Source organism: Gavia stellata, chromosome 26 (genome assembly GCF_030936135.1).
Source record: "Gavia stellata isolate bGavSte3 chromosome 26, bGavSte3.hap2, whole genome shotgun sequence".
Lineage (NCBI taxonomy): Eukaryota > Metazoa > Chordata > Aves > Gaviiformes > Gaviidae > Gavia > Gavia stellata.
This window is the reverse complement of record NC_082619.1, coordinates 8,670,049-8,686,082: the sequence shown is the minus strand read 5'-3', so window position 1 is coordinate 8,686,082 and position 16,034 is coordinate 8,670,049.

Below are 16,034 nucleotides of genomic sequence, written 5' to 3'. Positions count from 1 at the left end.
TTTCAGGAGATGCAGCTGAACCAAAACGTCTGGTCCGAGCAAGCAGCCAGTTGGGGGAAATAGGAGATACCAGCAGCACCAAGCAGCTCTGTGGGGCTGGGAGGAGGACGCTTGGATGCAGCAAACACTGCTGCCGGCCGTGGTGTGTCCCTGAGCCATCTCTCGTCGGCTCCCCACTGTTCTGGGGATATAGAGCCATAACTGTCTGCTTTTAACCATTTGGATATTGTTTCTTGTTTAACCACTTAGCTATTGTTTCTTGTTTATTCTTTCTAAAACTCACTTACCAAGGCTGGCGCCTGTAACGTCTCTTAAGGGTTAAGTTTATCAGGGACTGGCATTTGTCAAAAGCTACTTGCTGAACAAAGGGAGTGATAACAGGAACTGCAAGGCTAGTCTGACCACAGAACCAACTAGGACTTGTTAAAAGCTGCTGAAATCAACAAGTAAGAAGACAGCATGCGTAAAAGACTGAAGTTCATCTAGAGGACAGAAGAGGAAGAGGAAGATAAGACCCCTGAAGAAGTAAAAGACCACCAGAGACAGATCTGAGCCTGCGCAGTTTCTGAATCAACTCCGCCCCCAACTTATACATACATATTATGAAACCCTATGAATATGTATGCTTTGGTGTAATAAATATCCGACTGCTTGCCAAAATGGTGTGCAAGCTTTGAGGAGAAATCCCCTCGCACCCGGCGCCGTAATAAACACGCCTGCTTTATAACTCTTTGTGAATTGTAAAGTTTGTTTCCGTGCGTCACTGGGGCTCCAGCCAGCCCCTTTGTTTTAAAGGGTGAGGCGCAGTGTCTTTTGACACATTTACCCACTTTCTGGGTTTGCTCAGGGGGGCTCCCAAAGAAGTGCATGGGGCTGATGCCCCTGCGAGCGCAGGCATTGGGAGTGCACAAGTCTGCAACCAGCTTTGCTGCTGAAGGGGTCTGTGCGTAGAACGGGACTGCGAACGGTAAGGGAGCAGCTAACTTGGCTTACTCTCCTTAGACCAGAAATGCCTGTCTCAACAGTGCACCTGTAGCAAATTGCTTCACTCTTCCAAGTAATTTGAGGAAAGTACCAGCTCTCCCCAGGATGCCCCGAGAGCCAGTAGGCAGCCTTGGCTCGCCAGTGGCCTCGCTGCCCCTGTCCTCCAGGTGCTTTGGCTCAGTGGGCAGCTCGTGCTGCAGGAGAGCCAGGCATTGATGTCTGTAACGCTGGCTGATGAGCAGCATTGCTGTGGAAAGCCGCCTGCCTCACAGGAGCACGGAGTGTGCGGAGCTTGAGCCTCTGGGTATGAGGCAGGTTGTGAAATTCACCATCTGTCATCGCAGCACCTCTCTTCCTCTCGACCTTTTATGAAATTATTATTAAGTGATGGGCATTGCAACCCATCCTGTGTTTTCTGATCATTGGTTTTTGTCCATCTGAGGGAAAACCCCATGCCTTTCCTCAGCTGCAAATAGCAATAGAGGTAGCATTGCAGGTGGATATACTACTGGAGATGGAGATACCACTGGAGGAGCGGATGCCACTGCAGATACCTTTGCAGATGGGTGATCCCTTCCTAATAACACTGCAGATGCAGGTGCTGTTGCAGATGGCGTTCTGCAGATGCAGATACAGCAGAGGAAGACTATTCCACTGCCGATAGATACCACTGCAGATACCTTTGCAGATGCCCTTACAGATGGAGATGTCGTTGCAGATGCAGAATCCATTTACAGATGAAGATACCATTGCAGCTTCCATTGCAGATACAAATACCATTGCAGGTGGCGCTGCAGAATGAATTAGCATTGCAGATGCCAGTGCCGATACCTTTGCAGACGCACAATCCATTGGCCATAACACTGCTGATGCAGATACCAATGCAAACAGCATTGCAGATGCAGATGCCACTGGAGCTGTAGACACCTTTGCAGATAGCACTGCTGATGTAAACACTCTTGAAAAAGCCGGTATCAGTGCAGATAAAGATACCATTGCATATTCCTTTGCAGATGCCATTGCAACTGCACGCACCATTGCAGATGCCACTGAAGAAGTAGAGAGCACTGCAGATGCAGACACCATGGCAGATACCACTTCACTCTCAAATACCATTGCATACACCACACCACAGCAGGTAGCATTACTGATGCCATTTCAGATGCTGACGTCGCTGCAATTCAGACACCGTTACCGATGCAGATGCCATGGCAAATAGCGTTGCCAATGCAGGGACCAGAGCAGATGCAGAGTTTATTGCAGATGCTATCGCATTTCACACCCCCATGCAGACACCGTTACAGATGCAGGTATCATTGCAGACGCCGTTCCAGGGGCAAGTACGATTGCAGAGAGCATTGCAGGTGAACGCACAATTGAAGATGGAGATCCCAGCGGAGATGCAGATGCCACTGCAGATGTAGACCACATTGGAGATGCAGCTACTGTTGCAGATACTACTGCAGATGCAGGTGGCAATGCTGATTCTGATGCATATACCATTCCTGAGAATGTTGCAGATGCAGAAACCAAAGGCAATACCATTGTATATGCAGATACTGCTGCAGCTGCAGGTGCCATTTCTGATGCAGATACATCTACAGGTGCAGATTCCACTGTAGAAACCCCTGCAGAGACCATTGCTGATGTAAAGTCAGCTGCAGATACAATAGGAGAGGCAGGTGCTGTTGCAGATGCAGGTAGCACTGACGATGCAGAGGCCACTGCAGACACTCGCAGAATCACAGAATCATTAAGGTTGGAAAAGACCTGTAAGATCATCAAGTCCAACCATCATCCCAACACCACCATGCCCACTAAACCATGTCCCGCAGTGCCACGGCCACACGTTTTTTGAACACCTCCAGTGATGGTGACTCCACCACCTCCCTGGGCAGCCAGTTCCACTGTTTGACCACTGTCTCAGTAAAGAAATTTTTCCTCATATCCAGTCTAAACCTCCCCTGGTGCAAGTTGAGGCCATTTCCTCTCATTGTATCTCTAGTTACATGGGAGAAGAGACCAACGCCCACCTCACCACAACCCCCTTTCAGGTGGTTGCAGAGAGCGATAAGGTCTCCCCTCAGCCTCCTCTTCTGCAGACTAAACAATGCCAGTTCCCTCAGCCGCTCCTCATAAGACTTGTTCTCAGACCCCTCACCAGCTTCGTTGCCTCTCTCTGGCATTACAAATGCCACTGCAGATGCAGATACCTTTGCAGCGATGCAGATGCCATTGCAGATATCCTTGACGATGCCTTTCCAGGTACAGCCATCGACAGCAATACCATGAGGAAGATACCAATTCGATTGCAGGTACAATGGCAGATACAGACACAAAACACCTACCATTGCAGATTAAAGTACAGTCCCGGACACCAGTACCCACACAATTGCAGGTGCAGTCATAGATGCAGACAGAATTACACATACAATTGCAGCCACAAGATGAGCTACAGACATGAGTACACATTCAGTTACAAATATAGATACAGATACAGACACGTACGGGTAGTGGTGGATATACCACTGAAAGTACAGGCAGTATCTGCATCTGAATTGGGTGTCTGCAATGGCATCAGCATCTTCAAGAGCAACTCCAAAGGCAACTGCATCTGAAATTGTACTTGCATCTGCAAGGCCATCTGCAGTGGTATCTGCATCTGCGATGCTATCTCCAGTGGCACCAATGCCACTGTATCTTCAAAGCAATCGTCAGTGGCACCTCCTACTGCAATGGTGTCTGCAAAGGTACCTACACCTGCAATGGCATCTGCATTTGAAGTGGTGTCTGACATGGCCTTTGCATCTGCAGTGCTGTCTGTAATGGTTTCTGCATCTGCAAGGGCACCTGCACCGGCACCTGCATCTTCAATAGCATCCCCATCTGCAACTTCATCTGAAAGTGTATTTGCATCTGCAATGGCATCTGCATCTGCAGTGGTGTCTGCACTGGAGATTGCAGGCGACATTACAGATGCACACGCAGCATTCCAGATGCAGATGCATTTGCGAATGGTGTTGCAGGTTCAAGTGCTATTGCAGGCACCATTTCAGATGAACAAACCACTGCAGATAACCCTACAGATGCCAATATCATTACAGGTGCGGACTCACATTGAATTGTTGATACAATTGCAGATACAGGCACAAAACACATACAATTGCAGGCACATACAATTAAGATACAAGTGCACATTCAGCATTTAGCATTGCAAATGCCGTTGCAGATGCAGATACCATTGCCGATGCAAATACTCTTCCAGGTGGCACTACAGAATGAGATAGCATTGCAGACACCATTGCAGATACATTATCCATGCAGATACAGTTACAGGTTGTATTGGGTTTGTGTGGCAACGTTTTGGTTTCAGGAGGGGCTACAGGGGTGGCTTCTGTGAGAAGCTGCTAGACACTTCCCCTATGCCTGATAGAGCCAATGCCAGCCGGCTCCAAGACGGACCTGCCACTGGCTAAGGCCAAGCTAATCAGCAACAGTGGTAGCGCCTCTGTGATAACGTATTTAAGAAGGGGGGGAAAAACGGGGAAACGGCAGCCGGGGAAGAGAGGAGTGAGAATATGTGAGAGAAACAACTCTGCAGACACCAAGGTCAGTGAAGAAGGAGGGGGAGGAGGTGCTCCAGGCGCCGGAGCAGATTCCCCTGCAGCCCGTGGGGAAGACCATGGTGAAGCAGGCTGTCTCCCTCCAGCCCATGGAGGACCCCATGCAGGAGCAGGTGGCTGCCCGAAGGAGGCTGTCACCCTCTGGGAAGCCCACGCTGGAGCAGGCTCCTGACAGGACCTGTGGACCCGTGGAGAGAGGAGCCCACGCTGGAGCAGGTTTGCTGGCAGGATTTGTGACTCTGTGGGGGACCCACACTGGAGCAGTCTGTTCCTGAGGGACTGCACCCCGTGGAAAGGACCCATGCTGGAGCAGTTCGTGAAGAACTGTCTCCCGTGGGAGGGACCCCACGCTGGAGCAGGGGAAGAGTGTGAGGAGGAAGGAGCGGCAGAAATGACGTGTGATGAACTGACCACAACCCCAGAATCACAGAATCACAGAATCAGTACGGTTGGAAAAGACCTGTAAGATCATCGAGTCCAACCTGGGGGAAAAAAAAAAAAAAAAAAAAAAAAAGAAAAAAAAAACACACAACATCAAAAAACCCACAAAAAAAAAAAAACCACAAAACCCACGCCATACAACAACAATAACAAGCCACAACCCACCCAACACCACACAGCACCATGTCCATCAAGCTACATCCCACAATGCCACATCCACACGCTCCTTGAATACCTCCAGGGAGGGTGACTCTACCACCTCCCTGGGCAGCCTATTCCAGTGTTTCACCACTCTCTCAGTGAAGAACTTTTTCCTAATGTCTAGCCGGACCCTCCCCTGTCGCAACTTGAGGCCATTTCCTCTAGTCCTGTCACTAGTCACTTGGGAGAAGAGACCAACACCCACCTCTCTGCAACCCCCTTTCAGGTAGTTGTAGAGAGCGATAAGGTCTCCCCTCAGCCTCCTCTTCTCCAGGCTAAACAACCCCAGCTCCCTCAGCCGCTCCTCATCAGACTTGTGTTCCAGACCCCTCACCAGCTTCGTCGCCCTTCTCTGGACACGCTCCAGCACCTCGATGTCCTTCTTGTAATGAGGGGCCCAAAACTGAACACAGTATTCGAGGTGCGGCCTCACCAGAGCCGAGTACAGAGGCAGGATCACCTCCCTGCTCCTGCTGGCCACACCATTTCTGATACAAGCCAGGATGCCGTTGGCCTTCTTGGCCACCTGGGCACACTGCTGGCTCCTATTCAGCCGGCTGTCGATCAACACCCCCAGGTCCTTTTCTGCAGGGGAACTTTCCAGCCACTCATCCCCAAGCCTGTAGCGTTGCCTGGGGTTGTTGTAGCCGAAGTGTAGAACCCGGCACTTGGCCTTATTGAACTTCATCCAGTTGGCCTCAGCCCATCGATCCAGCCTGTCCAGATCCCTCTGCAGAGCCTTCCTACCCTCAAGCAGATCAACACTCCCTCCCAACTTGGTGTCGTCTGCAAACTTGCTGAGGGAGCACTCTATCCCCTCATCCAGATCATCAATAAAGACATTAAACAAGACCGGTCCCAAAACCGAGCCCTGGGGGACTCCGCTTGTGACCGGCCGCCAGCTGGATTTCACCCCATTCACCACAACCCTCTGGGCTCGGCCATCCAGCCAGTTTTTTACCCAGCGAAGAGTGTACCTGTCTAAACCACAGGCCGCCAGCTTCTCTAGGAGAATACTGTGGGGAACAGTGTCAAAGGCTTTGCTGAAGTCCAGATAGACAACATCAACAGCCTTCCCCTCATCCACTAGGCGGGTCACCTGGTCATAGAAGGAGATCAGGTTGGTCAAGCAGGACCTGCCTTTCATGAACCCGTGCTGGCTTGGCCTGATCCCTTGGGTAACCTGCACGTGTCCCGTGAGCGCCCTCAAGATGAGCCTCTCCATAACCTTCCCCGGCACCGAGGTCAGGCTGACAGGCCTGTAGTTCCCCGGATCCTCCTTCCGACCCTTCTTGTAGATGGGCGTCACGTTGGCAAGCCTCCAGTCATCCGGGACCTCCCCCGTTGACCAGGACTGTTGATAAATGATGGAGAGCGGCTTGGCAAGCTCCTCCGCCAGCTCCCTCAGCACCCTTGGGTGGATGCCATCAGGCCCCATAGACTTATGAGTGTCCAGGTGGCATAGCAGGTCGTTAACTGCTTCCTCCTGGATCATGGGGAGCCTATTTTGCCCTCCATCCCTGTCATCCAGCTCAGGGGGACGGATACCCTGAGGATACCTGGTGTGGCTGTTAAAGACTGAGGCAAAGAAGGCATTAAGTACCTCAGCCTTTTCCTCATCCTTCGTGACATTCCCTGTCCCCCTGCGCCGCTCTGGGGGAAGAGGTAGGGAACATCGGGAGTGAAGTTGAGCCCCGGAAAAAGGGAGGGGTGAGGAGAAGGTGTTTTTAAGATTTGGGTTTATTTCTGATTATTCTACTCTGATTTTGATTGCTGATAAATTAAACTAATTTCCCCAAGTCAAGTCTGTTTTGCCCATGATGGTAATTGGTGAGTGATCTCCCTATGTCCTTGTCTCGACCTACGAGCCTTTCGTCATATTTTCTCTCTCCTGTCCAGCTGAGGAAGGGGAGTGAGTGAGCGGCTGTGTGGTGATTAGTTGCCGGTTGGGACTAAACCACGACACAGGTACAGTTATGGGTACAGACACCATTAGAGACACAGATACCAGTACCATCAGAAATACAGGTTCTGGTGCCATAATCCAGACTGATAGAATTACAAACACTGATTCACATTAAGTTGCCAATAGAGTTGCAGATGCAGGCACAAAATAGATAAAACTTCAGATACAGACACAATTGCAGTCAGCAATATAAGGACGCATTCAATTACACAGACAACAGCAGCTACAGCAAGTGATGCCATTATTGAGAGAGGTACCATGACAGACAGAGGAACGATTACACATAACGGCGCTGATAGGAATGCAGCCACCATTACACACAGATGTGCTGTTACAGGTATTGGTCCAGATAAATATACAGACACCTACACAGACAGTCACCAACATGGCTATGGATGAGGAAACAGAGATGGGTACAAATACAAAGACAGGCACAGGGACAGTTACAGAGATGGACACGATTACACATAGAGAGAGAGGCAGAGGAAGAACAGATACATACCTTGAAACACACACAGATACAGTTGCCGATACAGGTACAGTTGGAGTTATAGCTACAATTACGGATACGGCTATCATTACTGTCCTGGTTTTGTCTGGGATGGAGTTAACTTTCTTCCTAGTAGCTGGTATAGTATTGTGCTTTGGATTTAGGATGAGAATAATGTTGATAACACACTAATGTTCTAGTTGTTGCTGAGCAGTGCTTCTACTAAGTCAAGGACTTTTCAGCTTCTCACAGTGCCCTACCAGGTGCATGAGAAGTTGGGCAGGGACACAACTGGGACAGCTGGCCCCAACTGACCAAAGGGAGATCCCATACCATCTGACATCATGCTCAGCATATAAAGCTGGGGGAAGAAGAAGGAACGGGGGGGACGTTGGGAGTGATGGCGCTTGTCTTCCCCAGTAACCGTTACGCGTGATGGAGCCCTGCTTTCCTGGAGACGGCTGAACGCCTGCCTGCCAATGGGAAGTAGTGAATGAATTGCTTGTTTTGCGTTTTGCTTGCTTGCGCGGGTTTGCTTGCCCTATTAAACTGTCTTTAACTCAACCCACCACTTTTCTCACTTTCACTCTTCTGATTCTCTCCCCCATCCCACCGGGGGGAGAGAGCGAGCAGCTGTGTGGTGCTTAGTTGCCGGCTGGGGTTAAACCACCACAATAACACATACAGATACCATTACACTTACCGATAAACATATAGAAGGTGCTACCGAAGATACTGCTGCAGATGCCCCTGAATATACCACTGCAGATGCAACTACTATTGCAGATGCAAATACTGCTGAAGATGGCAAAAGCAAATACCATGGCAGGCACCACTGCAGATACCTTTGCAGATGCACAATCCATTCCTCGTAACATTTCAGATGCAGAAACCAATGCAAACAGCATTGCAGATGCAAATGCCATTTCAAATGGAGATGCCACGGCAGACGCAGGTACCATTACAGGTGCCAAAACGCTGCAGGTATTTTTTAAGAAGTCAATTGAATAGGGGTATACCACTGGACATACAGATACCACTACAGATACCATTGCAGTTGCAGGCACCCTTGTAAATGAAGATGTCATTGCAGATACGGATACCACGGAAGATGCAGAAACAATTGCAGATACCCTGTTGCACGCAAATATCATTGCATGCACTACTGCAGAGAGCATTACAGATACCATTTCAATAGGGACACCGTCACAGATGAAGATACCATTACCGATGCACATGCACTGGCAGAGAGCATTAGCAATACAGGGACCGTGGAAGCTGCAGAGGATATTACAGATACGGTTGCATTTTGCATACCCGCGCGACAAGAAACTCTTTGCTTACAATCAGCAGATCTAGGAGGGCGCCTTCCCTAGTCAGCTCCCTTAGTAGCCACACCAAAAAGTTACCTTCAATGTGCTTCTGGAATTTCCTGAACTTGTTTGTGTCCGCTGCATGATATTCCCACTTAACGACTGAGACATTGCAATCACCTAAAAGAATCTTTGGAAACAAGAAACCCCTAGGGTTCTTGTGGCTTTTCTTATGCTAATTGTACTCCATTTAAAAAACTATTCTCAACCTATTGCTGCTACAGCCCAGAAAACCCCAGAATGTCAGGCACCGCCAAAGCATGAAGGTGGGCATGGAAACGGAAAGCTTCCAGAAAGAGCCTCCTACTCCAAGACAGAGACCGAGAGGGGACATGGGAGTGCAGATGCAGTCACCAAAGTGCCAAATAAGGGAGGACGAAAGCATTTTTATTCTTTTGTTGTTGTTTATTGCCCAGTCGTGAAGGTGCGGAGGGCAAGCCGCCGGTAGGGATCCTGCCGGCTGCTCCTGCAACGCTGTTGGTGCCACCTCACACAAAGGAGCCCGGACGTCTGGGGTACTGCCAGGTGATCCCTGTGGCAGGTGGACCCAATGCCAGCGACGATTCTTCTTGAGATGGATGCACCTCTGTGGGCCTCATGCCATCCTTTGGTGGGCTGTCATGCCTGGGCCTCACACCGTGCCTCAGCAGATAGACACGCCAGGCCCGCGTGCTGTTCCCCTGTGTGGCCGCCACAGGGGGTGATTTTGTTCCTCCTCCTGTGAGGCGCCCTTCTCCTCCGCGGTTGCGGTAAGGGGCTCTGTGGCGTCTGACGCAAAGGTGGGCAGCCATCCACCTCGCTTCTCCGGCTCCTCTTCCTTCCAAGCATGCTTGGCATGCGAGGGCCTGGAAGCTCGGCAAACTGTGGGCCAGCTGCAGGGGCCCCTGTTTTTATAGGGCCGGAACAAAAGGCAGTGAGGTGGCTGGTGACAGCAGGAGGCCACTGTGATGGCGATTATGACTGTGGCCAATGCGTGTGACCAAATATGGCGGGTTTGGGCGTGGGGGGCCTGTGGCCTCAAAGGCGCCCAAATGTGGGAGAAGGAGGAGGGCCACGGGGGCTGAGGGCCCCTTTTCTGGGGCTCGCTCCCACCTGCCTTGTTGCTTGCCCGAGAGAAAGGCTGCCCCCTGGGCACAGGGACCACCCTCCACCTCCCCTCATAAGCCCTGGGCTCCAGCCCCCTCCTCATCCCGTGCCTGCGGTCCCCTCGACAAGACGGTGGCAGCCATGTTGCAGGAGGGTCAGGGGTCCTCAGTGACCCCCGCACCGACCCTGCGCCCTGCAAGTGGCACAGCCCCGTGCACTCGACAGTGGCTGCGAGGGTCAAAGCCTGCCACATCCCACCGGCAGGAAAGGGAGGCCCAGCCAGCCTGCGCAAGGTCTGCCAGTGCTCCGTGAGGGAGTTGTTGATTGCTAAGTGTGATGTGAGTCCCTTTCCCATCCCCCGGTCCTGCCCCAACAATGTGGAGAGGTGTCATCTCTTCTGCACGGAGCCCCGAGGGGAAGGGGAGGAGAGGGCCGGAACATTCGACTCCTGCCTCCAGATCCTTTATAAAAACATTAAAGAGCTCTGGCCTAAAACGGAGCCCTGGGGAACCCCACTGTTCACTGCCGGCCAGCCTGATGTAACCCCCTTTACTATAACACTTTGAGCCCGGTCTGTCAGCCAGTTGTTCACCTAACCTAACATGGACTTGACTAGCTGTAGGCTGGACATTTTGTCCAGAAGGGTACTGTGAGAGACGGCAGCGAAAGCTTTGCCAAGCTCCAGAAAACCCACATCTACTGGCTTCCCTTGGTCAACTGGATGGGTGACCTTGTCGTAAAAGGAAATTAAGTTAGTTCAGCAGGACTTTCCCCTCATGAACCCGTGCTGGCTATGACCAATGACTGCGTTGTCTCTCAAGTGTTTCTCCATAACTCCCAGAATGACCTTCTCCAAAATTGTACCTGGCAGTTAAGCGAGACTGACAGGCCTGTAATTACCAGGGTCTTTCTTCTTACCCTTCTTGAGAACTGGGACAACATTTGCCAGCTTCTGGTCGACTGGGACCTCTCCAGACTCCCGAGACCGTCGAAAAATAATGGAGAGAGGTCCCGCAATACCGTCGGCCAGCTCTTTCAGTACGCTGGGACGAATCCCATTGGGCCCCGTAGCCTTAGGTGTAGCCAGCTGGAGCAGCAAGTCTCAGAAATTTCTGAGTTGGCTGGGAGTTTATCATGCCCCCAGTCACAGTCTTCCAACAGAGGGCTTGGGGGGTGGGGGCATGGGGCGGGTCCCAGGACCCATCATCGATGTTAAAGACAGAGGGGAAGAAGGCCCGAAACGTCTCTGCTTTGTCTACAGCCCTATTTGTGAGGTGACTGAGCTCATCAAGCAACGGACCAACGTTATCTCTGATCCTGCTTTTGCTGTGAACGTATTTTAAGAAGCCCTTTCTGTTGTCCTTCAGCCCAGTTCAGCACCCATCACAGGGCACCACACGGCTGGGTCCATACTCCTGCTCACAGCAGTTGTAACACAACCAGCTTTCGCAGCTGCAATAGTGTCATGAGTCCAGAGCTGTTGGCTGTCCCGCGCAGCACATCCTGACAGCAGTTCACGTCCGCAGAGGAACGCAGGCAACGTAAAGCTATTGCCTTGTGTTTGCTGCAAGAGGGAGAAAACTTAGCAGCCCTAGCCTCCCCCAGGAGGTTGCTCAAAGTGCCCTCCAACCTGACTTGGAACACTTCCAATGATGGGACGTCCACAACTTCTCTGGGCAACCCGTTCCAGCGTCTCACCACCCTCACCGTAAAACATTTCTTCCTTACGTGCAATCAAAACCTACCTTCTTTCAGCTTAAAACCCTCGCCCCTTGTCCTGTCAATACAGACCCTGGTAAAAAGTCTCTCTGTGCCTTTCCTATAAGCCCCCTTTATATACTGAAACGCGACAGAAAGGTCTCCCTGGAGCCTTTTCTTCTCCAGGCTGAAAACCCTCAGCTCTCTCAGCCTTTCTGCCCAGGAGAGCTGTGCCAGCCCTGGGATCGTTTCTGTGGCCTCCTCTGCACCTGCTCTAACAGGTCCATGTCTTTCTTGCGCTGGGGAGCCCAGAGCTGGAGGCAGTGCTCCAGCCGGGGTTGCAGGGGAATGGAGTAGAGGGGCAGAATCCCTTCCCTCGACCTGCTGCCCATGCCTCTTTTGATGCAGCTGTCGCGTTAAAAGGAATGTAGTTTCGAAATTTCTCTGTCAGAGTGCCGGGACATTCACTGATTCGTTTATTCAGAGCCCCAGCAAAAGGACTTGCGCTGAGCAGATGCACAAAAATCGAAAGCAGTTATTTTATTGAAAGCTACAGAAACAGATTCGAGATTGCCGTTGATAAAATCACTAACTACAATAGTGCTACTAATGAAGGTTGATATTGCTAGCAAACTTGATAGCAATGCAACAACCCCGGGATAACTTTCACCCAGAGGGTGAGAGGTGCAGCGCTTACCCCGAATGGCGTCCCTGCTTGGGGTGGAGGAAGAGCACGCAGCCCATCGACTGGTCCGTCAGGTATCGAGGTTCTTCTCTCCCACTTTAACAATCATTTTCTCTGTCTTTTATCCCCAAAACTGCGAGGTTCCACCCATATGTGACGTGTAGCATGATTTGGGTGGAGAGACGAGTGCTATAGTCCTATATGTTTAGCGTGATCTCGTTAATCTTCATTAGCATATGCAGGGTGTGAGTTGTAATATGCATTTCACCGGTAATGAGGCAAAGGGCAGTTATCAGACACGAAGCCTTTCGAAGAAACAAAGAACCCTTCAGATTCCTGTTATTTTGCTTTCTTTGCTGACCACAAGCAGGGCTGTCCTGCCTCCACAGGGCCCCCTCCCCTGTGTTAGCCAGGCAAGTCTCCACTCCCCTGGGTCCCAGGAGAGATAGCAAGGGCAGTCTTAATGGTTCTTAGTGCACAGGAATCCCACCTCGTTATCAAAATTCCACAGCAGCCCAAGACACACTTGTCTTTCTGAGCTGCAAGCGCACAGTGCCGGCTCACGCCCAGTTTTTCACGTACCACTGCACCCCCAGCTTACTGGCTGGCAGGGCTGTGTGTGAACAGAGTAGGCCTTGGCGCCGTGCAAGCAGGGCTCAGCAACAGCTGAATCCTGGGTATGCTACCAACACTGGTTTGGTCACAGATCTAAACCTCGGCACCATATGGGCTGCTAGGGAGAAAATGGACTCCATCCCAGCCAAAAGCAGAGCAGACGGTGTCTCTGTGGTGGCTCGATAGCAGCTTTGTGCTGCTCTGTTGTGCAAAGCTTATGGCTTTGCCTTATGTGATCTGTTTAGCGTGCACCCAAGGGAGGGGCTGGGGCTGGTATTGCCCTACAGCGTATCGCCGTCCTGTGCACCCCAGGACAGAGCTGGCACGGGGAGCAGAGGTGGGGGTGATGACCTGTTAAGGAGCCCCAGCAGTGCCTCTGTGGCTCAGAATTTAGCAGGCCAGTCCCACCAGGGAAGCTGGGTTGCCCCAGCCCGTCGGCAGGTCCCATGCCCAGCTCCCTGCCTGCTGACACCGTGGGCATCCACATCCCTCCGTGCCTTGATATGAAGATCGGCCCAGAATTGGTGAATTCCTGGCTTTGCTGCCGTTACGACCCAGACAATTGTGCTACTGATCTGTATTTATTGCTCCGCCATTATTCTGAAATAAACAGTCGACCCCTGAAGCTGTTGGTTGGGAGTCTGGGCAATGGTCTTGGGGGGCGGGGGGGGTGGTTTCAGCTCCTCGGGGGCTGGAGGGCGCCGGGCTGGTCCCACAACAGGCGGCTGGCTGAGTAAGACAGCCAGGGGGGCCAGGGTGGAGGCGTCCGTGGCGGGCGGGCTGGTGTTCCAGGCACAGGTGGTGGCTGCTGGTGTCAGGTTGTCTCTCAGAGGTGATGGGGTGAGCGGTCCGGTTGTTTGGGTGTTAGGGGAGGCTGCAGTAGGTGGGCCAGGCTTCCAAAGCTGTGGAGACGTGCCTGCGGAGAGAGGAGGCTGCTGAGACCCCGCCGTGGCTGTGGTGCTGGGCAGGGTCGAGGGTGCAGGGCAGTGCTGGGTGCCCCATGGGGTGTGGGCGCGTGGCTGCACCGGGGAGCTGTGGGCACGGAGAGCTCCATGCAGAAAACGGGGCACCCCGCACCCCTTGGTTGGGGCTCTACTCGCCTGCCCGTGGCTCATCTCCTCTCGGCCCCGACCATCCTGACCTGCCTGCTCTGCATGTGCCAGAAAGGAGATGTGAGCCCGGCAGACCGAGGGAAGCAAAGCTGGGCATGGCACTGCAGGGCCAGGAGAGCCTCCTGTTCTCCTTTCTCAGCGTGCCTGGCAGAGACCAGCACTTGGCTCCCCTGCCCCTCCCTGACCAGACAAGCGGACAGCCTCGGCGCTCTGTTCGGTGAGGTGCTCTCCACCCTCTCTTTAGAATCCGTATCCAAAGAGATACATACCCCTGCACAGACAAAACCCCTGCCTGAGCTGAGAACACACGCTCTGGCAGTGTTTGGGAGCAGACGGGACAGACTGACTCTCTCTCTCTCCAAAGCAAGGCTGATAGCTGGGAAGGTTCGTCACCACGGTCTGAGCTGCTGGGACACCTTGGCCGAGGTGAACATCTGGGATTTACGGCATCACCTAACAGGGTGATTTCTGCTGGGAGGTCCGCTGGGAGGGAGATGTCACTATCGTGCTTCTCACTTTCTATGGCAGTGTCACCCCTCGTCGTTTTCCTTCTGGACCTTGCGCTGCCTGTGTCTGTGGCTGGGTCTGCTCTTGTCGAGGCAGCGTCACTTTTAACTCATACTTGCAACAGTAAGAACGGGTTTCAGAGAAGACTGCCCATGAATGGAGAGGCCGCTTAAAACATCTTACAGCAGAAATGTCCGTAGAGTCTGGCCAGTAACTAACTCGGCACGCCAGGATACCCGACCTCTAAATGCTTCATGCTAATAGCAGCCACCTAATACAGAGGTTTGGCAACACCCCCCGCCAACAACTCACCGTTTTCTCTTCCTCCGCAGGCGGATTGCACACCACAATACCATCCCAAGCAGCACGCAGCCCAAGACCACCACGGCGCCTCCTATGAAGAACTTCTGGAAACCATTAGGATTTGTAGAATTTGCGTTTCTCTTGCCATCCACACCTGGAGGAAGAATTCTGTATGTTAGTGTGTCCTGCACATCGTGGGAGGTACAGCCGTTCCTGGCTTCTTTTAGAACACTTGCTCTGCACTAACAGCATGGCTGATGACACCATGTGCATTAGTGGGCACCAGGGGAAGAGCCTGCAGACACGCAGTGATTTATGACACTGGATGACCGAAGGAAAGCAATTACCTGGCACGCCTGTTGATTGAACTGCCGCCGTTTTTTTGTCAGAGACTGGCACCGCGAGACCCCCTCCTTCCTGAAGTGCCGCCTTCTCCACAGTCTCACCATCTGTCTCTTTAGAAAGAAGGTGGGTCAGCTTAATTAGAAGTGGCCATTCCTCATCGGAAACACGGTACCTTCAGGAGGCAATACTTCTCCAAATACATTAGAGAAACAAAGCCTGGGCATTTGGGGATGCACCTAGTCACTAGTCCGAACAACGTGTCATTCATGGAGAAAAGCGTAAGCGCTAGACCCTTTCCAGTTTACCAGTAGACAGCAAATCCTGACCTGCTGAGAAACTAGGAGATTGCATGGCACCTTCTTGTTCACATTTCACTTTTAGTGCATTTTTAGCAAACTGCAAGATGATGGTAAATTACTTCCTTCAGAGAGGACAGGAAGGCGCTGTAGCTGGTTCAGCTGGGGAAAGAGCCCTCTTGAGAAGCACTTCCCATCGTGCCAACTCCATCACGTGGTCATTGTAACAGACACACATGGTGGACTGAACCCCCAGCTCTTGCAACCATATTCTGGGCACTTTCACAAGTGGCAGTGAAGAGCCCACAG